General features: G+C 39.3%; 1 protein-coding gene and 1 non-coding gene across 13 annotated transcripts in view; one reads left to right on the top strand and one right to left on the bottom strand.

The window, feature by feature from the left end:
• The window catches only part of BTRC (beta-transducin repeat containing E3 ubiquitin protein ligase), a 204,920-nt gene that overhangs the window by 15,956 nt on the left and 161,599 nt on the right, over nt 1-27,365 (top strand). The gene's annotated exons all lie outside the window — the stretch shown is intronic.
• Nucleotides 1,847-1,947, bottom strand: LOC114670241 (small nucleolar RNA U13). Its single transcript, XR_003719722.1, has one exon. It is a non-coding gene; the product is annotated as a small nucleolar RNA U13 (small nucleolar RNA).

The following is a 27,365-nucleotide window of genomic DNA, read 5'->3' on the forward strand; positions in this document are numbered from 1 at the left end:
ACTAAGACCTCTGCTGATCCTGCAAATGTCTATTTTGCCTGGCCCTGACAAAATGAGTAGAGGTTTATTGTAGTCAAAATGTAGTCAAGAGTTTCAATTTTTTTTTTTTTTTTTGAGACGGAGTCTCGCTCTGTCGCCCAGGCTGGAGTGCAGTGGCCGGATCTCAGCTCACTGCCAGCTCCGCCTCCCGGGTTTACGCCATTCTCCTGCCTCAGCCTCCCGAGTAGCTGGGACTACAGGCGCCCGCCACCTCGCCTGGCTAGTTTTTTTGTATTTTTTAGTAGAGACGGGGTTTCACCGTGTTAGCCAGGATGGTCTTGATCTCCTGACCTCGTGATCCACCTGTCTCGGCCTCCCAAAGTGCTGGGATTACAGGCTTGAGCCACCGCGCCCGGCCAAGAGTTTCAATTTTTAAATTTATGGTTAGCACTTTTTCTCTTTGTTTATCCCAAGATCATACAGATCCTTCCTTCCTTCCTTCCTTCCTTCCTTCCTTCCTTCCTTCCTTCCTTCCTTCCCTCCCTCCTTCCCTCCCTCCCTCCCTCCCTCCCTCCCTCCCTCCCTCCTTCCTTCCTTCCTTCTTCCCTCCCTCCCTCCCTTCCTTTCTCCCATCTAGGATCACTGCAGCCTTGACCTCCTGGGCTCAAGGGATCCTCCCACCTCAGCCTCCCCAGTAGCTGGGACTACAGGCGTGTGCCACCAAATGTTGGCTAATTTTTTTGCATTTTTAGTGGAGATGAGGTTTCTCCATGTTGTCCAGGCTGGTCTCGAGCTCCTGGGCTCAAGTGGTCTATCTGCCTCAGCCTCCCAAAGTGCTGGGATGCTGAGGTTATAGGTGTGCGCCACTTCAATGGGCCAAGATGTTGACTTTATTTATCTGCACACACAGACACACACACAGACACGCACATACACATACACATATACATATATACATACACATACAAGTTTTATTTAAATATTTTTTATTGTGGTAAAATACATGTAAATTTTACCATTTTAATTATTTAAAGTGTATAGTTCAGTAGTGTTAAGTATATTCACACTGTTGTGCATATATAATCTCTAGAACTTTTTTGTCTTGCAAAACTGAAACTCTATACCCATTAGACGAACTATCCATGTCTCCCTTATCCCAGCTACTGGCAACCACTATTCCTTTTGTTTGTTTGTTTGGTGTTTTTTTTCCCCCCCTGAGATGGAGTCTTGCTCTGTTGCCCAGACTGGAGTGCAATGGCGCGATCTTGGCTCACTGCAGCCTCCGCCAAGCAATTCTCTTGCCTCAGCCTCCTGAGTAACTGGGACTACAGGTGTGTGCCACCACACCAGCTAATTTTTATGTTTTTAGTAGAGATGAGGTTCACTATGTTGGCCAGGCTGGTCTTGAACTCCTGATCTCAGGTGATCCACCCGCCTCGGCCTCCCAAAGTGCTGGGATTACAGGCATGAGCCACTGCGCCCAGCCTTCTATTTTTTTTTTTTCCCTATGAATTTGATTCCTCTAGATACCTCATATAGGTAGAATCATACAGTGTTTGTCTTTTTGTGACTAGCTTATTGTACTTAATGTACTCAGGTTTCATCCATGTTCTTCCCTTTTTAAGACTGAATAATATGTAATTGTATGTATATACCACATTTTATTTATTGTCAACAGACACTTGGGAAGCTTCTACCTTTTGACCTTTGTGAATAATGCTGCTTTCGTATGTGTTACAGATACTTCTTCAAGTCCGTGAGAAATTTTATTTACAATTTGCATTTAGCTCTGCAATCCATCTGGAATTAATTTTTGCATATGGTGTGAGGTAGAGGTCAGCATTCTTTTTTTTTTTTTCTTTCTCTATGCCAGAAAAGTAATGTGCCTATGTAACAAGGTTTGAGGGAGGCACACCTCACACATGAGGATGAAAACCCAGTCGTCATGCTTACAAACTACAAAAGGATCAGAATTCTTTTTTTCCTTTTCTTTCTATAGCCAACTTATTCAGCACTATTTATTGAAAAGATGGTTCTTTTTCTGTTGCATTGCAGGGTCATTTTTGTCATATTAATGTGTATATATATGTGTGTGTGTGTGTGTGTGTGTGTGTATATATATGTGGGCCTCCTTTTGGGATTTTCTCAGTAGCTCCATTGGTCTCTTCTTGTGCCAATACCACACTGTCTTAATTTCTGTATTTTTATATAATAACAATTCTTGATATCTGATAGTATATGCCCCTCAGCTTCCCCTTCCCCCAAGATTGCATTGGCTATCTTGGCCTTTTGCATTTTCTTTTTCTTTCTTTTTTTTTTTTTTTTAAATGGAGTCTCGCTCTGTTGCTCAGGCTGGAGTGCAGTGGCGCAATCTTGGCTCACTGCAACATCTGCCTCCCAGGTTCTAGCGATTCTCCTGCCTCAGCCTCGAGTAGCTGGGATTATAGGCACACACCACCATGCCTGGCTAATTTTTGTATTTTTAGTAGAGATGGGGTTTCACCATGTTGATCAGGCTGGTCTCGAACTCTCTCACCATGTGATCCACCTGCCTCGGACTCCCAAAGTGTTGGGATGACAGGCGTGAGCCATGGTGCCCTGCCTCCATTTTCATGTGTATTAGAATTAGCTAGGCCGGTCTCAGTGACTTACGCCTGTAATCCCAGCACTTTGGGAGGCTGAGGTGGGCGGATCACCTGAGGTCAGGAGTTGGAGACCAGCCTGACTGACACGATGAGACTCCATCTCTACTAAAAATACAAAAATTAGCCTGGAATGGTGGGGCATGCCTGTAATCCCAGGTACTTGAGGCTGAGGCAGAAGAATTGCTTGAACCCAGGAGGCGGAGGTTGAAGTATGTGGAGACTGTGTCACTGCACTGCAGCCTTTTTTTGGAAACTCCGTTTCCAAAAAAAATAAAAAAGAATTAGCTAGTCAGTTTCCACAAAACATACTTTTTTGATTTTTATTGGAATTGCATTGAATCCATATATAAGTTTTGGGGGAGCTGAGATCTTAACACTTTTGAGTTTCATAGTCCACAAAAACGATGTGTCTTTCCATTTATTTAGGTCTCGAATTTCTCTGTTTAGAGGTCTTTATATATCTTTTGTTAAATTATTCCTAGGAATTAGATGTTTTTAGGTGTTATTTTAAAAATTTAATCCTCTTTGTTGCTAATAGTACAGAGGTTTTAAATCTGAGGTCTGTGGCCCCTTTACAAGCTATAAACATGTGAATACTTTTTCCTGAAAGATCTGTAATTTACATTTGAATCTGATTCCCACTGGGGGCAGTAACAACAAAGATGAAAGAGCACTGTAGTGCTTTAGAGTGGATTAGATAGGGAGGGGTAACAGAGAGGCAGGGAGGCCATTTAAAGTATGTAATAGTCTAGGCAAGAGACTGGGCTTGAGCTGGGGCAGTAGGTATGGAAAAGGAGGAAAGATATTCACGGATATTCTGGAGACAGAATGAAGAAGGTTGCTGAGAGTAGGGTAGAACAAATGAAGAAAAAGAGTAAAATATAGCTGGCATCAGTCATGTTCAGGGCAATTAGAGGGTTATCAAAGCAGTAGGTAGGTAAGGGAAAATGAGTATTTGGTGGGTGAAGATATTGGAATAGTCCCTAACTATAATAAGGAGACTTTACATTTAAGATATAGTCATATAAATAGGGATGGGCAGGGCCGGGCGTGGTGGCTCACGCCTGTAATCCCAGCACTTTGGGAGGCCAAGGCGGGCAGATCATGAGGTCAGGAGATTGAGACCATCTTGGCTAACACGGTGAAACGCAATCTCTACTAAAAAGTACAAAAAATTAGCTGGGCATGGTGGCGGGCACCTGTAGTCTCAGCTACTGGGGAGGCTGAGGTGGGAGAATGGCATAAACCCAGGAGGCAGAGCTTGCAGTGAGCTGAGATCGCACCACTGCACTCCAGCCTGGGTGACAGAGCGAGACTGTGTCTCCGCCCAAAAAAAAGATGGGCAAAGTGATAGAATATATGAAATTTGGAAGGTGGAAAGCTGGGTGATGATTAGATGGGGATTGTATATTATTTTGTACTTTTTTTTATATTTAGAAGTATCCATAATAAGAGGTTAAGAAAAGTTTATCCACATAAAAAGTAGGCTGAACGGAAGTTCTCTGGAACAGCTGTACTCAAATTGTTATATGAGAGAAATATCAGGATTCAGTTTTGAGTAATTTCATAGCCACTGTCTATTGCGGACACAATTTTATTGAAATCTGCCAGATAAGGAGGCACAAAGCTACAGAGGCCAGGTGCTGTGCGGTGGCTAAGAGTTGAGGAAAAGAAATTGAGCTAGGTGTCTGTTGGCAACTCAGCCAGGTTTGTGGACTCAGGGGAATTTAGCAAGGGAAGGTGATATGATTTGTCTCTGCACCCACCCAAATCTCATGTCTAATTATAATCCCCAACGTTGGAGGTGGGGCCTGGTGGGAGGTGTTTGGATCATGGGGGCGGATTTCCGCCTTTGGTGATGTTTTCGTGATAGAGTTCTCACAAGTTCTGGTTGTTTAAAAGTGTGTGGCACCTTCTCTGTCCCCCTCTCTTCTTCCTGCTTCGGCCATATAAGATGTGCCTGCTTCCCCTTTGCCTTCTGCCATTATTTTAAGTTTCCTGAGGTCTCCCCAGAAGGAGAAACCACCAGAAGCAGAATTCACTATGCTGCTTTTACAGCCCGCAGAATCGTGAGCCAGTTAAACCTCTTTTCTTATAAATTACCCACTCTCAGGCATTTCTTTATAGCAGTGCAAAAAGTAACTCATATACAAGGGTATACGTTCAGCGGGAGAATAATGGCAGAGAGTCTGGGGCAGATATTCTGGGGAGATCAATAGGCAGAAAGCATTAGTGAGTACTAGAAACAGGTGGCAAAGCATTGCTTCAAGCTTGAACTCACAAGTGGAACTGGGAAACCTAGCAAGGAACTAAATAATTAATTCATTCAGCCTATACTGGTTAGTGTCTATTGTAATAGTTCTACACTTTACCCTGTATAGGAATTATTTGGAATGCATGTTAAAATGTAGTACAGATTCTTAGTTCTTTTTCCCCCCTTCCCCTTTACTTGGTATGCCTGAAAAATTGGCATGTTTAACAAGCATATCAGATGTTTCTGATGCTGGTGTTTCTCAGGATCATGCTTTGACAAAATATCTAGTCCACTGTTTGCTGGCCAGTGTATCAACACAGGGGAAGTGGGGGAAATTATGTGGCTAGAACCAGAGTAAAAGGTGAGGCCTTGTACTTGGGAAACATAGCAGGAAGGAGCTGAATTAACTGGAATCAAAAGTGATGGCAGGACAGTTGCGGTGGCTCACGCCTGTAATCCCAGCACTTTGGGAGGCTGAGGCAGGCGGATCACCTGAGGTCAGGAGCTTGAGACCAGCCTGGCCAACATGATGAAACCCTGCCTCTACTAAAAATAAAAAAATTAGGCGCGTGTGGTGGCCCAGTCCTGTAGTCTCAGCTACTTGGGAGGCTGAGGCCAGAGAATCACTTGAAACCGGGAGGCGAAGGTTTCAGTGAGCCAAGATTATGCCACTGCACTCCAGCATGTGCAACAGAGCGAGACTCCATCTCAACAACAAGTGATGGCAGAATGAGACACATCTCACGGCCAAGGCTTGGACTCTCTGAATTCCAACTAGTTGGTAATAAGTTGGTTTCAGTAAACAATTTACTTCTGTAGGCTGTTTGCAGCTAGAGAAATAGTGAACTATGGGAGTAGGAAAATAAGCAAGCTATGACACTTAGAAGAAGTATATCTAGTGGAAGGACAATAGCAACATCCCAGAATGTGGCCATTGAGGTGCTACATTAAAATCACATCACAATAAAACTGGTAGTTCCTCCTAGTACTGTGAACAGATTGTGTATCATCTTCATTTATTTTAAAGATGCTGTGGCTGGTCCCTCAGCTCATAATCACCATCAGCCATGGCATCTTGACATAGAGGAAGAAGATGTAATTCATACAATTAAATAAGGTAAATGTAAAGATGCTTTGTAGGTCATAAGGATAAGGTGGTGGTGGTGGTGCTTTTACAACAACATTCTAACACAAAACAATTCATACAGACTCCCAAAGTTTATTGAATAGGCATTCCACTCTCATTCCATTTTACTCTTTAAATGTGTATTTATTCATGCCTGATGTATGCAAATTTTTGATTCCATTTTTTTTTTAATGAACGTACAATAAAATGGACTTTTCTTAGTGTATGCAGTTTTAGGAATTCTAATATGTGTAGATTCATGTAAACCACAATCAGGATAAGAACAATTCTGTCACTCCCCACAAAAAATTCTTATACTGTTCCTCCACCTCTAACCCCCTCTTCCTCACTTCATTTTATGTTTTTGAGAATGTCATATAAATGGAACCGTGCAATATGAAATCTTCTGTTACTGACCTCTTACGTTCAGCATAATGCCTTTGAGCTACATTAATCCATGTTGTTGCATGTATCGGGAGTTCATGTCTTACTATTGTTGAGTAGTATTTTATTGTGTAGTGTACCAGACTTTGTTTATTCTCTCCTGAAGGACATTTGGGTTGTTTCTGGTTTTGGTGATTATAAATAAAGCTGCTCTAAATAAACACTTGTGTATAGATTTTGTGTGAATGTTTTCATTTCTCTAAATACCCATGAGGGAAAATTGAGTGATAAATGTAGGTTTAACCTTTTTGGAAATTGCTGAACTATTTTCCAGAGTGATTGTACCAGTTGGCATTCCCACAAGCAATGTGTGAGAGTTCTAGTTGATCTGCGTCCGTGTCAGCATTTGGAATTGTCAGTATTTTTAATTTTAGCCATTCTAATAGGTGTATAGTGATATCCGACTGTGGTTTCAATTTGCATTTGCCTAATGCATTCCTCAATTCTTGATGCTTGTATTAATGGAGGATCCAATACAAAGATAATGCATGGTCATCAGAACAAAATATTTGATATGCCTAACTTTAACATTCTATGAAGACTTCATGAATATTTTTAAAAAGGAGTTTGTACTATTGAATGTACATGTGATTTGTACTATTGAATATTAATGGTTTTTCAGTGAAGTTTGAGGTACTCTGAAACCTATCTACAAAGTTTTAAGTAAGCCATGTGACAATGTGGATAAAGTGACTTCAGAGAATTTTTTTCTTTTCTGGTGGCCTTTGGTGTGTAGAACACTTGTGGCCTTTAATAAACTGAGATCGATGACCAAAAATTTTTTTTATATGCCTAAACTTTTTTTTAAATAAAGCAGAAATAAGTGAGAAACACGGACACTGTGATCAAGATCGTGAACAAGATCATGATCTACATTTACTGATTTCATGTTCCTGGTAGCACAGATCAATGGTATGATTTTAATAACTCTTATTCAGGGAAGTAATTTAGATGGAGGCAAGGAAGGCTTTCCCTTGAGTAATTTATTAATTTGGCCCCATCTATCTCTTCTCCCTTTGTAAATCATCCCAAGCAGCAGTCTGTATTATAAGAAGCAAACTAAATGATTGCTAATTAAATGTTGAGTGTTTTTTTGAGTTGGTTATTAGCTTGAGGTTAAATCTGTTTAGTGAGTGAATGTGGAAGAATTATGTTTCTCACATTTGGAATGCACACTTGCTGATCATTGGTATGTTACTCCCATTTTATGAAACTGGAACATCATTTCCTTCTTTTTAATGATCGTGAGTTTTACAGTTATTGAATCTTTGTTTTGGTGGCGTTAGTCATGTCAGTACTTTATTTGCTACCAAGTTCTCAGGACATAGGTTCCCAATTAAAAATTTTTATTTTTTTGTTTTTTTTTGAGACTTATTCTCACCCTGTCACTCAGGCTGGAGTGCAGTGGCATGATCTCTGCGCACTGCAACCCCCACCTCCCAGGTTCAAACGATTCTCCTGCCTCAGCCTCTCAAGTAGCTGGGACTACAGGAATATGCCACCATGCCTGGTTAATTTTTGTATTTTTAGTAGAGATGGGATTTCACCATGTTGGCCAGGCTGGTCTCGAACTCCTGACCTCAAGTGATCCGCCCACTTCGGCCTCCCAAAGTGCTAGGATTACAGGCATGAACCACTGCACCCAGCCCCAATTATAACTTTTTTCCATGGGAAAACATCCGTTTTGAAGCAATATTCAGTAATATATTGAAATTAGAACTAGGCTGTCAAGCAGTGATTCAGGTTTAGTGTTCAGTGTTAATTTAGAAAAGGTGACTTAAGTTGAAGAACGTTGATGTATCTGTTTTTAAATTGCACCTAATTATAATGACAACTTACAAGGTCTATTTCCTTCTCTCTTGGAATGTTGACTATAAATTTCACATGATTTAAAAACAAACAATTTAAAAGGTAGCCAAATGAATTAATTGAAAAGAATCCTGTTTTGTCAGATTTTGCCTGTAATCATATCCAGACATGGTATTTTGAAAATCAGAAAGGATTGCTTCCACTTATATCAGAGTTTGAAAGTGGAAACTCTTTTTATGTAGGTATGGGTCACCTTTGATTATATGGTAGTCTTCTGAATATGGTCCCCTTACCTGACAGATACCCATCTCGTCGATAAACTACATAGAATCCTTAGGTTTATATGTGGTCATCTTACAAAGCATTTCTTAAGTACTCTTAAATGTGTTTTACTAATGTCTTGTGGAAAAATATAATCTTTTGAAAGCATTCATGTTAAAAAGAATTAGGCTTGTGATTTATCTCATTTGGACCTCTTTTTCAGTGTGTCTTTAAAATGTAGGTACAGTATATAAGAATTCATACTAAAGGATCAACTGAGATTTTGATTTAAATATGTTATAAATTATAGTATGGAAGCCTGCATAATATACTGCATTTTTTTTTTTTCCTAAGAAGCTTCTTTAAATGGTTCTGTTAAGTGTAGGAATGTTCTGATGATTATCTTTTTAATTAAAATGAGATATCTTTGTTTAAAGTGGCACTCGTTTTTTTACGGCCTGTTACAGTCTCTGTGACAAATCATTTCTTAAGTCTGAACGTTTTATTTCCAGGAATCCATTTATATAAAACTATGTTTAGACTTAATTAAGGAACGATTCTTACAAAGCTTGTAAATAGCCAGGAAAAAAGGGACCGAAAATAAAACTGACATTCACATTTAACAAAATGATTGTTACAAGGTATGTAATAAGCTATAAAAATACAATAAAGCCCTTTTTATAAGAGTTCATATTTTTTGATCCTTGTTTTCAAAGGTATTTAAGAAAAATATCAAAGCTTCGCAGAGTGACATCTGTTTGCTGAATGGACTAGTTATAACTTCTTTTGTTTACAACTGACAATATGGGAGTTCTACCTGTTTTGTTAGTGTGTCTTCTTTGAAATACCTTGTAATCAGTTTAAATTGGTAGATAAATTTTACATTGTACTATAGTGAAGACAAGACCTGGTTTTCAGGTTCTGCTTCCTAGACGTCATAAGATTTTGGGCATGTTGCTTTATCTCCTTGAGTCTCACTTTCCTCATCTAGAAAGCAAAGATAATACCTACTTTTGTACCTCAAAGAGCCGTTATGAGGAGTAAATGGAATTATTATAAATAGAGCAAATATTTTGGAAATTATAAAGGACTTTAAGCATCCAGATTATGTGTCTCTTAAAGATGAATTAGATTTAACAACCCCCCTTTTTTTTTTTTTGAGACGGAGTCTTGCTCTGTCGCCCAGGTTGGAGTGCAGTGGCCAGATCTCAGCTCACTGCAAGCTCCACCTCCTGGGTTTACGCCATTCTCCTGCCTCAGCCTCCCGAGTAGCTGGGACTACAGGCGCCCGCCACCTTGCCTGGCTAGTTTTTTTGTACTTTTTTTTTTTTTTTTTGTAACACAATGGTATTTGTGTATCTAAACACAGAAAGGGTATGGTAAAAATACAGTGTCATAATTTTATGAGACCACTGTTGTGTATCTGACCATATTTGACTAAAGTGTCATTAGAGGGCCGCATGACTGTGTTTTTACTTACTCTCTGACCTTATTCTTGGGTGGTGATAATAATAATAGTAAAATAACAGTAATAATGGCAGCCAACACTTGTAGCTCAGTATATACCATGCAGGATTCTAGACACTAAGTATATTAACGCACTTGGTCCTCTCATCTTATTAGGTGTGTATTATTATTATCATCCTGATTTATAAATGTGGAAACTGAGGCACAGAGAGGTTAAGTTACTTTTTCAAGATCAAACAGTTTGTGAATGGCACAGCTGGTTTTCCAGCTCAGACATTCTAGCTCCAGAGTGAGTGTGGTTAATCATTGTGCTATACTAACCTTGTCCCTTAATTTCCTCTTCTCTAAAATGAGAATAACAATAACTGTTCTATCTACTGGGTTGAAGATTCAGTAAGAGAGTATACATAAAAGCACTTTGACATCACAGTGTACCATAAATATAAGTTATATGTCAACTGTAGAATTAACATGCACCGTAGAGTAGGTATTTTATAGTTTTTTGGTGGGTGAGGGATGTTATCTTTTGATTTATTTTTGAGAAATAAAATTTTGAAGAGAGGTGTGGATGGTGTCATTCTTTTTTCAAATCCTCAGAAAAATTATGAGAAACACACAATGATAACTCATATCCCTCACCTGGGTTATCTAATTGTTAACATTTTGCCACATTTGACTTTTCCTAATATAAGTTATACTTTCTTTCTAAATTATTTGAGAGTTGCAGACATGATATTTCACCTTTACTTCCTCATGTATTTTCTAAGAACAAGAGCATCCTCATTCCTAACCTCAATACAAGATTCTACTCAGGAAATTTAACACTGATCACTGATAACCTTTTATTATTTAATATACAGTTGATATTCAGAATCCCTAGTTGTCCTAAGAATGTCTTTTTTTTTTGAGATGGAGTCTCGCTCTGTTGCCCAGGCTAGAGTGTAGTGGCGTGATCTCGGCTCACTGCAACCTTCGCCTCCCGGGTTCAAGTGATTCTCCTGCCTTAGCTTCCTGAGTAGCAGTTATTACAGGTGCCTGCCACCATGGCCGGCTAATTTTTGTATTTTCAGTAGAGATGGGGTTTCACCATGCTGGCCAGGCTGATCTCCAACTCCTGACCTCAGGTGATCCGCCTGCCTCAGCCTCCCGAAGTGCTGGGATTACAGGCATGAGCCACCACGCCTGGCCCCTAAGAATGTCTTTTACAGCTCTTTAAAAAAAATCCAGGATCCAGTCACGTTATATATAATATCTCTTTAGTCTCCTTTAATTTACAGTAGTTTCCTAATGGTTTTTATTCATGATATTGACATTTTTGAAGAGTTTGAGGTAGTTTTACAGAATGTCCCTCATTTGTTTTTGTCTGTTTTTCCATGATTAGATCAGGGTAAAAAATTTGGCAGGAGTATAATATGCTGTGTTTTTTCTTAGTGCACTACATCAGAAGGCATATAATGTCAGTTTGTTCCATTATTGGAGATGTTGTTTGATCATTTATTAAGGTTGTATTCACTAGATTTCTCTGTTGTAAAGGTATACTTGTAAGTATTCAGAGGAGCAAACTTGGAGACTGTGTAAATATCTTATTTCACAACATTGTTTCACCCAGTAGTTTTACCATCCATTGGTGATTCTTCTGTGGTAGTTGTAAAATCAGCCTATTTATTTTTAGGTAGTTCTGAATAATTTTTTTCTTTCTCAATTTTGAGATGGTGACTGCTTCCTATTTTGGAAAGACATTGCATGGGCTTTATCATCTTTATTTTGTTTTTGAACTTAGACCAATTAAAGTGTACTTTTTACATTGTAAAAAAGATAAAGGTAACTTATCTTTAGTGGAAAACACTACTAAAGCTGCTTAGAGAATTGGGTTAAGTTTTTAAGGGCTTTTTGTAACAAAAAGTACATCTGAATTGCCTAGAGAGCTTGTTGAGCCTTCCCTGGAGCATTTATTTATTTATTTATTTATTTATTTACTGAGACAGGGTCTCAGTCTTTCTCTCCCAGGTTGCAGTGCTGTGGTGCTATCACAGCTCACTGCAGCCTTGACCTCCCAGGTTCAAGTGATCCTCCCACCTCAGCCTCCTTAGTAGCTGGGACTACGGCATGCATCACCACCACGCCCGGCTAATTTTTGTATTTTTCAGAGAGACAGGGTTTTGCCCATGCTGAGTTTTCCATTCCTTAGGCCTGGGTTGGGGCCTGAGAATTTGCATTTCTAACTAGTTTCAAGGTGATGCTGCTGGTTCTGGGACTACACTTTGAGAACTGCTGTGGCTTCTTAAGTCTTCTTTTTTTTTTTTTTTTTCTTTTTTTTTTTTCAGGCTAGTCAAGTTCTGAAGCAATTAGTTGTGAACACCTGCACTTGCCTTTCGAGCAGATATTTTGCTCATGATTATTTGGGCTGTTTTTCTTTCTTTCCTTCTTTCTTCCTTCCTTTCTTTCCAGGCTGGAGTGCAGTGGTGCTATCATAGCTTATTGCAACTTTGAACACCTAGGCTCAGGGAGCCCTCTTGCCTCAGCCTCCCAAAGTGCTGGGGTTACAGGCAAGAGCCACTGTGCTGACTTTGGGCTACTTTTCTACTTGTTTGCTTTCTTTAATAGATATTAGAATAATATGGATATAGTATAGCAGAGTAAGTTGAAGTTTATATTAGGGGATTTTGATGCATGTTGGAAATATTTTGGCAATTGGCTAAATTACTGAGTAGGATCTCATTAACCCAGCTAATTCAAAATTATCTGTGTTGTAATGAAAATGGTTATAGGCTATTTTATCTATCTATTTATTTATTTAGTTTTTAGAGATGGAGTCTTGCTATGTTGCCCAGGCTGGACTCAAACTCTTGGGCTCAAAAGTGATTCTTCTGTCTCAGCCTCCCAAGTAGCTGCTGGACAGGCTTGTATCACTGTGCCCTGTCTAGGTTATTTGTAGCATTTATATTTGTTGAATTTACTTGGCTCAATGAAGTAACTAAATTAAGTATCCATAGTGATCAGTTTGTGCTCTCAGTATTTTAAGTAATCTCTGATATACTTTAGCAACTGGTTTTGTTAAGTCTGTGCAATTAGTAAAGCAAGTGGCACATTTGTTACGTCATAGAGATTATTTTCACTTTTACAGAAGTTGGCCATCAGCCCTTCTTTGATTCTCCTATTGGAAATACTATAAACATCAGAGAGAAGAGGATGACCTTAATGTTTGCTTCCCAGGCTAAATCATAGCCTTGAAGCAGCTATTTCTTTCCAAATAAAAAGTTTAATTTCACGCCCTGATTAGTGCCAGTATGTGCAGGTAGATACTTATATTATGTAGCTAAACTGATCTGCCTTTGCAAATTACTTGCCAGTCAGCAGAACTGTAATTTCTTATGAGTAGTTTACGGTAAATTATAGTTCTAGTTAGTAAGTTCTGTGTGTTTTTTTAAAGTATGTATTTATGAGGTACAAGTAGGAATCAGTCACTAAATTTTGGCCAGACTAGGAGTTGACTAACCGCTTTTTTCAAAGGCTCAGGTTTGGACTAACAGTCCAGCCAATTAGCAGTAGGAAAGACTGAGATCTTATTTTCAGTTGATTGGAAAATATACACAGGACCTAGAAACAGTGGTTTCTGATGGAAAAGACCTAAGAAGAGATTATTTTTCTTATTGAGAAGTAAAATACATTGTAGTTAAAAATTGAGACCTTTGAGAGACTTAAAAAATAGGAAGATCAACTGAGGACAAGACATAGAAGGTTTTGAAATCGTGGGACACTACTTAACTGAATTTTTAATTGCTTAATTGAAGCCATGGAGTTTTAAAAACTTTTAAGGTGAAACTGGGGCCAGGTTTGGTGACTGTCACCTGTAATCCCAGCACTTTGGGAGGCTGAGGTGGGAGGATTGCATGAGGCCAGGAGTTTTGAGACCATCCTGGTCAACTTAGCAAGAACCATGTCTCTACAAACGGAACAAAACAAAACTAAATTAGCCCGGCATGGTGGTGCACACCTGTAGTCCCAGCTACTTGCTTTGAGGCTGCAGTGGGCTATGATTCCACCACTGCATTCCAACCTGGGACACAGAGTGAGATCCTGCCTCTAAAAAAAAGAAAAAAAAGTGAAACTGACTTTTACTGAACTTGGATGAAGGATAGATGAGATGAATTAGAAGGAAGCAAAATACTATTTCCTTAAGAAATGTATCATTTGCCTTATCTAAAATGTCACTAAATTTGCATGGAGTCATAGGATTTAAGAGTCTAGACATACCATCTAATTCAAGGCTTCTTTTTTTAAAATTTAGTTTTTCTATTTTCTTCTGTTCTGTTCTTTTCTTCTCTCTCTCTTTCTCTCTCTCTCTTTCTTTTCTTTTTCTTTTTTTTTTTTGGCACATTCTTCTACTTGATAATTCAAGGCTCTTAACCTTTTTTTGGTTATGGACTTCACTGAAAATCTTGTATCACAGGATCCTTCCTCTTCCCAGACACACCCACGCACATAATGTTTTGTACAAAATGCACCTTAGGTTAAGAACCTAATCCTATGGACCCTAGGTTAAGAACCCTGATCTAGCTTGTTTTTTGATTCTTGCATAGTATATTTTTATTTAATAGGTTTTGCTGATTATTATTATTTTAATATAACTAAGTTGTGACCTGTTTTAATAAGGGTCTGACTGTAAAACCTGAGCTTCATCATAAAGTGTCATTTTGAGAAGCTAATAAAATATTGAGTATGTTGCCTGGTAGTGTCAGGAAAAATGGTGCAGAGATGACTTGGCTGGTAGTTATCAAAAATCCTCCCAGAACATCCTGTTCTCATTTCCCTAGCTATTCAGGCAAGCAGCCACAATTAATCCCTGTCTATGATGATGTAATTTTACTTTTCAGGATATACGGACAGATACACTTAAATCCTTTGATCATTATTCTACTGATATTTCCAGGACCTTTCTATTTTTATCAGTTTTATTAAAGATGTAGTATGACCAAGCAAATGCCCAGCAAGGTCAGTTTACTCTAGTGAGTACACTCTCATCTAGAAGCATGTGGAATAAACTCTCTTCTATCAAGGTCAACCTTAAACATTGTCAGCATGTTCACTTATTTATGCTCTGCAGTTCTGGGGAGGCCTGGGAAACGTTTATCTTCTTCTCTTTTTCTTCATCCTCTTAAGGTATCAACACTGACAATGCTGTCTATCTAATTAGCTCATTCAAAAAAGAGTTTTTTGTGATAATTTTAGATCAGCAGTACACTTTGGCCAGAAGACCTGGTTTGGATTTTATCTTGTGTATCCCACATGCTGCTTAGAAAAACAGTTTTTATAAGATATCAATAAAAAGTATTGTGGAATACTTCTTCTTTTTAAAAATGAGCACATGAAGAACCAAAGACTTGTTTGACTTGCCAGTGTCACAATTGATGACAGCCTGAATTACAGCCCACATTTCCTAAGTCCAAGTCTAGTTGGTGCTCTTCCAAGTCTTTGCTTTGTTTGTGGTTTAGCTTGTGTTTCTTCTACTGATTGATACGATTGATAGTTGAATTGGTGGGGAGTGTTTTTAATTAGTGCTTTTGTGATTTGTTTAAGAAAGCCCGCGGGCTCAAGCCTGTAATCCCTGCACTTTGGGAGCCCGAGACGGGCGGATCACGAGGTCAGGAGATCGAGACCATCCTGGCTAACACGGTGAAACCCCGTCTCCACTAAAAAATACAAAAAACTAGCCGGGTATGGTGGCGGGCGCCTGTAGTCCCAGATACTCGGGAGGCTGAGGCAGGAGAATGGCGTAAACCCGGGAGGCGGAGCTGGCAGTGAGCTGAGATCCGGCCACTGCACTCCAGCCTGGGCGACAGAGCGAGACTCCGTCTCAAAAAAAAAAAAAAAAAAAAAGAGAAAGAAAGCCTTCCCTACCTTAAGATCATGAGAATAGCCTTATATTTTCTACTAGAGACTTTTTGAGTTTTGGTTTTTACATTTAGAATTTTAGTCTTTCTAGAATTGAATTTTGGGTTTGATGTGTGGAAGGGACTCCATTTCACTTTTTTTCCATATGGATTTACAATGGCCCCCAGTGTCATTTATTGGAAGAACATGCATTCTCCACCAATCTGCAGTGTATCTCCCTCATAAATCATGTCATTACATGCATTGATCTGTTTTTGGACTCATTCTGTTCTATTGTTCATTTATTTGTATCAGTGCCATACTATCTTATTCACATAGTTTTTTTTTTTTGGCAAATCTTCTATTTTAAAACATTCATATTAAAAAATTTAACATAATGTGCATATTTATGGGGTATATAGTGATATTGTGATACATGTAGTAATCAGTTTAGTAATTAGTATATGTATCTCAATCTTTTTTTTGTATTGGGAACACTAAATATTCTTCTAGCTATTTGAACTATATACTATTTTATTGTTAATTATTGTCATTCTACAGTGCTATAGAACACTAGGACTTATTCCTCCTATATAGCTCACACTGCTTTATAATACACCTTTTTTTATGGTAGTTAAGGTCTCATGCCTTATTTTCTTCTTGGCTATTTGTGACTTTTTATACCTTCATGGGAGTTTTTTTTTTTTTTTTTTTTTTTTGAGACAGCCTCGCTCTGTCGCCCAGGCTGGAGTGCAATGGCATGATCTCAGCTCACTGCAACCTCCGTCTCCTGGGTTCAAGTGATTCTCCTGCCTCACCCTCCCGAGTTGTGGGGATTACAGGCGCTCACTACCATACCTAACTAATATTTTTTTTTTCTTGAGATGGAGTCTTGCTCTGTCGCCCAGGCTGAAGTGCAGTGGTATGATCTCTGCTCATTGCAACCTCCACCTCCCAGGTTCAAGCGATTCTCCTGCCTCAGCCTCCTGAGTAGCTGGGATTACAGGTGCGTGCTACCACACCCAGCTAATTTTTGTATTTTTAGTAGAGATGCAGCTTTGCCATGTTGGTCAGGCTGGTCTCAAACTCCTGACCTCAGGTGATCTGCCTGCCTCGGCCTCCCAAAGTGCTGGGATTTCAGGCGTGAGCCACCACGCCCAGCCTTTGGGAATTTTTACAGATAGCTTGTCAAGTTCAAAAGCAACAAATAACTAAAGGCAAAAATATACCAAGCCTATTGGGATTCAAGTTAGTTCATTCTTGATAGAAACTAAAGTATGGAGTTACTTCAAAATTAAAAACTAAAATTTGAGAACTTTTAGCTAGGAAAGATGGCTTTCTTTTGTTTTGTTTAGAGGAGAGTCTTGCTCTGTTGCCCATGCTAGAGGGTAGTGGTGCGATCATAGCTTATTGGTAACATCAGCCTCCTGGGCTCAAGTGATCCCCCTGCCTCAGCCTTCCAAGTAGCTAGGACTACAGATAATGCCACACCACACCCAACTAATTTTTGTTTTATTTTATTTTATTTTATTTTATTTTGTAGAGACAGGGTCTATCTCTGTTGCCCAGCTGTTCTCGAACTCCTGGCCTGACGTGATCTTCCTGCTGTGGCCTCCCAAAGTGCTGGGATTACAGGCATGTGCCACCGCCCAGCCTGTTTTTATTGATTGATTGAGACAGGGTCTCATTCTATTGCCCAGGCTGGAGTGCAGTGGCATGATCCCGGCTCACTGCCGTCTCAACCTTCTGGGTTCAAATGATCCTCCCACCTCAGCCTCCCGAGTAGCTGGGACTATGGGTGCCCACCACCACTCTTGGCTAATTTTTTTGCATTTTTGTAGAGGTGGGGTTTCACTATGTTGCCTAGGCTGGTCTTGAACTCCTGGCCTCAAGCAGTCTGCCCACCTCAGCCTCTCAAAGTGCTGGGATTACAGGCATGAGCCACTGCACCCAGCTCAGCCTGTTTTATTCTTTCTTTTTTGTTTTTTTATTTTGTTGTTGTTGTTGAGACGGAGGCTTGCTCTGTCACCCAGGCTGGAGTGCAGTGGCGCCATCTCGGCTCACTGCAAGCTCCACCTCCCGGGTTCACGCCATTCTCCTGCCTCAGCCTCCCCAGTAGGTGGGACTACAGGTACCCACCACCACGCCTGGCTAATTTTGTTTTGTATTTTTTTTTTTTTTTTTTTGAGACGGAGTCTCGCTCTGTCGCCCAGGCTGTAGTGCAGTGGCCAGATCTCAGCTCACTGCAAGCTCCGCCTCCCGGGTTCACGCCATTCTCCTGCCTCAGCCTCCCGAGTAGCTGGGACCACAGGCGCCGCCACCTCGCCCGGCTAATTTTTTGTGTTTTTAGTAGAGACGGGGTTTCGCCGTGTTAGCCAGGATGGTCTCGATCTCCTGACCTTGTGATCCGCCCGTCTCGGCCTCCCAAAGTGCTGGGATTACAGGCTTGAGCCACCGCGCCCGGCCTTGTTTTGTATTTTTAGTAGAGACGGGGTTTCACCATGTTAGCCAGTATGGTCTCGATCTCCTGACCTCGTGATTCGCCCGCCTCGGCCTCCCAAAGTGCTGAGATTACAGGCGTGAGCCACGGCGCCCGGCTGCCTGTTTTATTCTTAATGTTAAGAGATAGTTGGATGTGATGAAAGAGCACTTTATTGAGCCAGATCACTTAATAAGCATTTGACCTTTATACAAGTCTTTTATTTATGTTAGAGTTTCTTAGCCCTTGGGCCCTGGCCCTCTTCTCTTTCCTGTCTTCACTTTGTTCCTAGATGATCATCTATTCCTTTTGCTTTGAAATACCATCTGTGGCCTGATGATTTCCAATGGGCTAATAGTCTCTAACCCATCCTTTTACTCTGACTTCTAGGTTTATGTATTCAACTGATTATCCACTTGAATGTTGCATAATTATGATTTTTTGTGTTTTTTTTTTGCTGATCTTCCCATCCTAATAAATGGTACCACCATTTATCCAGTTACTGAAGCCTCAAACCTCACGTTTTGACTCCTCACGTTTTCTTATGCCGATACGCAATTCACAAGATTTTATCTGTTCTACTTCCAAAATACATCTCAAATTCATCCACTCCTCTCTGCCTCCACTGCTATCAACTTACAGACAAATCAGATTGTATTCCACATCAAGATATCCTGATTATATACAGTCTAGTTTATTATTATTACAGGATTATTATCATTTCTTTTATGGAAAAATATAACAGTTTTCTAGCTACTCTCCCCTTTAAATCTAGTCTGTCTCTATACAATAGCCAGAGTGATCTTTCGGAGATCTAAAATGTTCTAATATCTTCCTTTTGGACTAAAGCTATGCATGGTAAACTTTATTGTTTTGCCTGGCAGAGCTGGTCCTTTCCCACCTATGTCTGACCATGTTAGGTCATTACTCCTACTCTTCAGTTACAGTCAGGTTACACTGGCCTTTTGCCAAACACTTTTTTTTTTGAGACAGGCTCTTTCTCTGTTGCCCAGGCTGGAGTGCCGTGGAATAAACACATCTCACTGCAGCCTTGACCTGGACTCAAGTGATCCTCCTACCTCAGCCTCCGGATTATCTGAGACCACAGGTGCACGCCACCATGCCTGGCTAATTTTTAAATTTTTTGTAGAGATGGGGTCTCACTATGTTGCCCAGGCTGGTCTTGACCTCTTGGGTGCAAGCAATCTGTCTACCTCAGCCTCCCAAAGTGTTGACATTATAGATGTGAGCTAAACTTGCCAAACTCTTGCAAGACCACTGTAAAGCCTTTGCATTAACTGTTTTCTCCAATTCTGGCTTTTTGCTTGACTCCTTCATTTATCCTTTATATCTCAGTTCAAATCACCTACTTAGAGCCCACCCTATCTAAAGTTAAATGCCGCTTTTCTTATTTGTCTATTATTTCTACTAGAAAAGAAAATAAAGCCTATGATAGTAAAATTTTGTGTTTTACCCTTGAGTATATCCCAGTGCGTGACATGTGGTAGACAACAAATATTTGTGAAGTCACTCACTTTCTTTTTTTTCATTTTGTAAAATGGAAGCTGATGATAAACTGCCCATCCTGCCTCCTGGAGTCATTGTAGGGAATAAATCAAACAATGTTTATCAGTTTTGATGTCCTGGTATGATAATTTTTGATAAATGAGCTTTAGTTTTTTAAAAGACATTAGCGCAAATTTGAGATAGTAAAAAATAAAAAAAAGCACCCTGCCATCCCATACAACCACTTTTATTTAACTTTGTCTTAAAAAAAAAATGAACTTTTAAAAAGGGTGAAAGTACTGTCCAGCACTATCTTCTAATTTTGCTGTCCCAAGCAGCTTCCAAACACTTTAAGGAGGTGCATCAGTTAAGATAGATTAATTTTATACTCTTTAAAACTTGTAGGGAATTCATTTATGTATTTTGAAACTTGCATGGAAAGAAGTAAATACAAATGGTTCTTTATCATATTTATAAATTTTACTCTTGATAATTAAAGTTTTTGTAAGAATTTTGCCTAAAGAACTTTTCTTGAAACTAGCGTGTGTATAATCAGGATTTCTTTATATGGAATACAATCTGATTTGTCTTTTAAAACAACTTGTACAGGTTACTATTTATCCTGTGTGGTAACTACCGCACCTGCTGTGATTCAAATGTTACAACCCTTAAGCAGTTATATTAGGCTTGGGGAATAGTGTAATTTGAAGTCCTTGGAACATCTTTTTGAATTAGAAAAGCGATTCTCAAAAGAAATATATTCAACTGGGAGATCACTTTTTTGAAATTTATTACTTTGGAATATGTAAAGTTTGGTCATCTTTGGAAGTAGAGATCTAATTTACCAACAAATGGAGTTTATAATACTAAAATATGGTATTGTTTGCAAATAAAATTCTTTGTTTTTGTGTCTTAGGTTAATAAATTGTCTCTGAGTCAATTGTTATAACAAATACCAAATGGAAAAATTGCTTTCATTTCTTAGCATGGGCACAACCTTCGTAGTTCAGCCTTCCCAAAATGCTCTTTGTTCATCTGGTGTACTTTGGAGCTGATTCAGAGACTCTTTACAAAAATGGCAATGTTGACATGTACCTTAATTTGCTATGTTCTTTTAAAAATAAATTTGAGAAATTTGCTCTCTAAAACAATAGCCTCCTAACCCCTCAGAAAAATTTTAAGGACTCATCCTAAATATTTTTACTTTTTAATTTGCAAATTGCAAATTGTACTCATGCCCTGCCATCGTTAGCTAATGTATCAAGGCACAATATATACACTTAGGGTAAATAAATATAAATAAGTAAATATATATGTGTAAATGGTGTCCAAATAGTTGTAATGATAATGTCTTTGGTTTATTCACATACAGTTAGTTCAATATTACTTTTACCTTGTAAAGTGACTAATGAAGGGCTTGTGCAAAGAATTAGAGAAGAATCAGTTGACAGTTTCTTTAAAACTAACTAATATTCTTTTTTTTTTTTCTTTTTTGAGATGGAGTCTTGCTCTGTCGCCCAGGCTGGAATGCAGTGGTGTGATCTCAGCTCACTGCAACCTCTGCCTCCCGGGTTCAAGTGATTTTCCTGCTTCAGCCTCCCGTGTAGCTGGGATTACTGGCGCGCGCCACTGTGCCTGGCTAATTTTTGTATTTTTGGTAGAGACTGGGTTTCACCGTATTGGTCAGGCTGGTCTCGAACTCTTGACCTCATGATCTGCCCACCTTGGCCTCCCAACGTGCTGGGATTAAAGGCATGAGCCGCTGCGCCCAGCGAAATATTCTTAAATTCTGAGCATACTTCAGTTTTTACAATATGCCCAAAGAGAATGAATGAGGGAAGAAACCATTGGCACCCCCTTTGTGTTGTGGAATTCCCAATCTTCAGTAAGTGATATTTAACTATCTAACATCAGATCAGGGGAACACGTATCCAAAAAAATTTTAAAGATTATTTTTTAAACTGAAAATTAAAAGTTTGTTGTTGTTGTTTTCTTTCTGAGACAGAGTTTTGTTCTTGTTGCCCAGGCTGGAGTGCAGTGGCAGTGCCGTCTTGGCTCACTGTAACCTCCGCCTCCCAGGTTCAAGCGATTCTTGTACCTCAGCCTCCCAAGTAGCTGGGATTACGGGCGCCCACCACCACACCTAGCTAATTTTTTTTGTATTTTTAGTGGAGACAGGGTTTCACAATGTTGACCAGGCTGGTCTCGAACTCCTGACCTCAGGTGATCCACCTGCCTCGGCCTCCCAAAGTGCTGGAATTATAGGTGTGAGCCACCACGCCCAGCCAATTAAAAGTTTTAATATTCCCCCTGTGGTGTTATATATGTATACATAGGTTTTCATCCATGGTCCTGGTTCATAACTCCCATATCCCTTGTTATGGTCTTTTGTTAATAATGTTGGGTATGTTAGGCCTCAGCGGCAGACCTCAGGAAATAATCTCCTGCCCTTCTTTCACCTGCCCCAGGGCAGGACTCTAATCTTCCCCCAGCTCCTTTCTGATTGTGGATTTTAAGACCCTCCACTGAGAGGGTCCCACCTCATACCCTGGTGGGAGGAAGGAATGCTTCCATAAAAACTCAAGAGGACTGGGTTTGGAAAGCTTCTGGATAGCTGAATACATGGAGGTTCCTGGAGGGTGGTATGCCCAGAGAGTCATGGCAGCTCTGAGCCCCTTCCCCCGTACCTTGTTCTATGGGTCTCTTCATCTGTATTCTTTGCAATATCCTTTATAATAAACCAGCATATATAAGTAAGTGTTTCCCTGAGTTCTGAGCCACTTCAAATTAATTGAACCCACAGAGGGGATCATGGTAACCTCAACTTGAAACCTGTCAGTCAGAAGCTCCAGAGGCCCAGAGTTGTGACTGATATCTAGGGATATGGGGGACAATGTTGGAGCTCTTAAGATGAGGCCCGAGGCTGTCTTTTAAGGGGTATTCTGGATAAGTCGTAGCAGTTAACAAGAATGCTAGGGCGTACAGGCACAGATAATTCATCAATCCTGTTAAAGTACATCACAAAAATCCAGTCTCATGATTCCAACAGCATTTCAGACTTGAGGTTAGGGTTGAAGTTAGACAAAACAAAAACAAACAACAAAAACCCACATTTGGTCCCAGAGAAGTCTTCTGTGTTGATTATTGTAGTGTGAGAGTAGTGGAAAAACACAAAGTTGGAAAGAGTCTTTCCTTACACACTCCCCCACCCTGGAGGATCATCTTGCCTACCTCCTGGCATATGTACACCCTGCTTTGGAAACCACTTTCCCTCACACAAGGGTTGAAGATGCATTGTGACAGAATTGAGTTCTTTGTCTTTTCTCATTTTCTCTCCAGATTTCATATATCGTTGAAAAGCAGTTGAATGAGAAAATTAATCTTTCAAACAAGCATAACCAGTGTAATGCAGACTTCGTAGACTGTAGAGCATGTCCCTCTAAAACTGAATGTATACTTGAGTCTGTACCTAGGACTTCCAGGGCTTTTAGTGATTAAATGATAGATTTTATGAAACACAGACATTGTTTAGCTAAAAAGAGATATTTCCATCTCAGTTCTCTTTAGAAGATATTATGGAGCTAGAGGTGGAGATCTATGACCAAAGGTATGTTGAATTTTTTTATGAAAGAAGGGGACTCTGGTAGTTTATTTTTTATGATAATGCATTCTTTCAATTTGGAAATGGATCGAGTGGAAACTCAATTATTTTCAAATATAAATTTTGGAAATGGGATATTTTTAGATCTAATTGCCAATGACTAATACAGTGAATCTTTATAAAAATACTGTTTTGTATCTTGGAGGTTGGAGGACGTATAGATGTCTTTTGTGTACATGGCATATATGTCACTTAAAATCATTGAGTAAGTACTCATTTTGCAACATGCTGCTTGCCTGGCTTGTGGATTTCGCCTTGTTTCTGCTGGGGATATTAGTTTGTTTCTTAAATAAGGATTTTTGTCTATTTAAAGACTCAGTTGTCTAGTTTCAAAGGTAAAGCTTAAAGCAGGTTCTTCTGCTTCCCCACTCCACAAAATACATAATCACAGACTGACTAGCTGTGAGTAAAACAAAAGCAAACTGCCTCTTAATCTAGGAACAGAGAAGAAATAAAGAAGGCCGTATTTCAGAGAGAGTATGGGTTAAAATTCTTACCAGTCTGGGCAGGGTGTAACACTCTGGAGAAGAGTGATAAGGGCTTTCCCAGTGGCCTGCAGTTCCCTGTGGAGTACATGGCTAGACTTGTCAGATCAGGGCAAGAATTGCAGTTTGAACAGTGAGTTCGAGCAGCAAAAGCACAGATTTCTTACACAGACATGTAATGCATGTCTGCTTATAACGACTGACCTTGAGATGAGGCCTGAGGCTCTTTTTTAAGAGATATTGTGGATGAGTCATAGCAGTATGTCCAAGAATGCTAGGACATAAATGCACAGATAATTCACCAATCCTGTCAAAGTGCATCACAAAAATCCAGTCTCACATGATTCCAACAGCAGTAGCACCTAAATTCACCTTATTGCACTGTAACAAAATTGTATCATCTTGTGTATAGCCTAGAATCTACTGGCTTCAGCTAATGTAGAAGTCATTATCACTAGGTGGCATTTGCTTGGGGAGTTGAGGCCTCACGCAGAGGGATTTTCCTGAGGTTTGCTACCAGTACAGCAAACTAAGGAAAGAAGAAGCAGGGTTGGAGAGAGATGGGGTTTTGTATATTATTTCAGCCCATTCCGTTGGTTTAATTTTTTTTTTTTTTTTTTTTTTTTTGAGACAGAGTCTCGCTCTATCGCCCAGGCTGGAGTGCAGTGGCATGATCTCAGCTCACTGCAAGCTCCGCCTCCTGGGTTCACGCCATTCTCCTGCCTCAGCCTCCTGAGTAGCTGGGACTACAGGCGCCCGCCACCACGCCCAGCTAATTTTTTGTATTTTTAGTAGAGACAGAGTTTCACCATGTTAGCCAGGATGGTCTCGATCTCCTGACTTCATGATCCGCCCGTCTCGGCCTCCTAAAGTGCTGGGATTACAGGTGTGAGCCACCGTGCCCGGCCCGTTGGTTTATTTTTTGTGTGAGAGTCTAGCCAGGCAGGCTAGGATTGGAATTTATTTTGTCTGACTCTTTGCCCCCCTTTTTCCCCAACACCCTCTGTGCTGCTGTTCTTCCTCCCTTGACTCTACCTGTAAGTAGTGTAACCCTCCCTTTTGCTGCAGCTGCTTTATTTTCATTATCATTGTCTAGGAGTTCCTCATTTTCCTGAGTGTGGAAAAGATTCTAAAGAAAAGATCTTGATCCAGTAATTAATTTTGCTCTTAACATTTACAGACCCTTCCTCTCTTTAATAAAAATGGCTAAAATACAAATTGTTAAATTGTTATTTCAGAATTTGAAATAACAGTGGATTTTTTTCTTTAAAAAATGAACTTAAGAAAATGATCATGCTATGAAAGATCTTAGATTTATTTTTAGTTCTTAGGTTTGGTTAATAAATTATATTTTTCAGTTCATTTCATACTTCAAAATTTATTAAATTATCTCAGCTGTGATTAAAATTAAAATGTGTCTTGTTACATTAGTGTGTGAAAATTAGTTCTATCCTGTAAAAATACTACCATATTATGAATAATCTTTTACATGCCTGTAGGGGACTAATGGGAAATTTAGTAATATTTGCATATTTTTTCCTTAAATAGTAGTAATATTTCCATGTTTTGTTTGTAAGCAACAGATATGTATATATATATTCATTGGTATTTTTTATATGATGGGAGAAGGTTTTGTTTTTGCTTTTGCCTCAGCTTTCTCAGCTGTAGGGAGAGGTTTTTAATATATCTTTGTTCATTGATCAAAGTTATAAGGGATCTGAACTTGGTGATTTAAGCTATTAAAGATAAAGTTTTGCATACACAAAATTCTGTTATATAGCGAATACTGGTACAACAAAGGGTCATAACAGTAGAGTTCTTTAAAAAACATACTGTCTTTGCTCTCATTTCCCAACATGATGGTCCTAGTAATGGATATGGTGATCTAGTAGCCAGAATATTTTAAAATTTTTATATTGCCAATTAGAATAATGCTTTTCTTTAATTTTTGTCGATGAATGTGAGTTTTTATAAATGCTCATTTTATACTGTAAAAGTAGTTGAACTTTATGAATTTCTGCAAGATTCTGCCACCATGGGAAAACTTGAATGGGAGGTGAAGATTTTTTTTTTTTTTTTGGTAGAAACATGTTCTCACTGTGTTGCCCAGGCTGGTCTCCAGCGAGGTAAAGATTTTAAATGGAGTCCAGCTAGTATTAAGCCCACTACTCACTCGTTCTATGGTACTCTTAACAAATAATGTTGGATTACCACAGCAAAATATGTGGTATAGAACTATTTTCATTCTTGATCTACTTAGGGCAGATATTAATGGACACTTTCCCATAGCTCGTAATCATGATGGTATTGCTGTCTCTTGTTTGTGAAAGTCTGTGGAAACATCAGTCACTACTAACGGTAGGCCATCTTTAGATTTCAGCAGATATTCAGCAGGGTTTGTTGATGTTTGTTTTTACATGATGAAAAGTCCCTATCAAAGTAATTCTATCTCCAGATTTTTTTTTTTTTTTTTTTTTTTTTTTTTTTTTTGAGATGGAGTCTCACTCTGTCGCCCAGGCTGGAGTGCAGTGGCATGATCTTGGCTCAACGAAACCTCCACCTCCCGGATTCAAGCAATTCCCCTGCCTCAGCCTCCCAAGTAACTGGGATTACAGGCGTCTGCCACCATGCCCGACTGATTTTTGTATTTTTAGTAGAGATGAGGTTTCACCATGTTGTCCGGGTTGGTCTCAAAGTCCTGACTGCAGGTGATCCATCCGCCTCGGCCTCCCAAAGTGCTGAAATTACAGGCATGAGCCCCGCACCCAGCCTCTCCAAAAGATTTTAAAGTTGGGTGTTTTATTATTTAAATCAAATTCTTATATAAATTCTCTTATTTACTTTGTTAGTGGGGAAATCCACTATCCTTAAGAATACAATCCTAAAATAAAGTTGTTACATATTGGAGAAAGGCAGAATGATTGTGTTGTTATGGCAACTCAAATGGGGAAAATGAAAACAGCACAGATAAGCTGCATCCTGTTGTCATGGCAACTATAGTTGTGGAAATGATTAAAGCTAGTCTAGAAAGGATGTATTGCAGCTTTAGTCCATTGAAAGTAAATAGTGTAAGAAAAGACAGGGAGAATTGGTTTTTGACAAAAGTTAAATCCCTCTGGTACCACAAGTTGCTAGTACCACCGTGTATAGACAGATCTCTGTCCTTTCTAATTGTGTTTCAACTCAATTTTATTGCCTCAGATCGTAATTGTGCTATGAAGGAAAGAAATGAAATAACTATGAAAAGTTTGTGAATAAAGATTTTTTGGTAGCAAATTTAGAAAGCAAAGTTAGGAAATTTAATTATCGAAAATGACTTTTAAAAAATAGTAGGTTGTTTTCCTTTCCTCTTTCCCCCATTTCTCACCCAGTGCTTAA

This window comes from Macaca mulatta, chromosome 9 (genome assembly GCF_049350105.2).
Source record: "Macaca mulatta isolate MMU2019108-1 chromosome 9, T2T-MMU8v2.0, whole genome shotgun sequence".
Lineage (NCBI taxonomy): Eukaryota > Metazoa > Chordata > Mammalia > Primates > Cercopithecidae > Macaca > Macaca mulatta.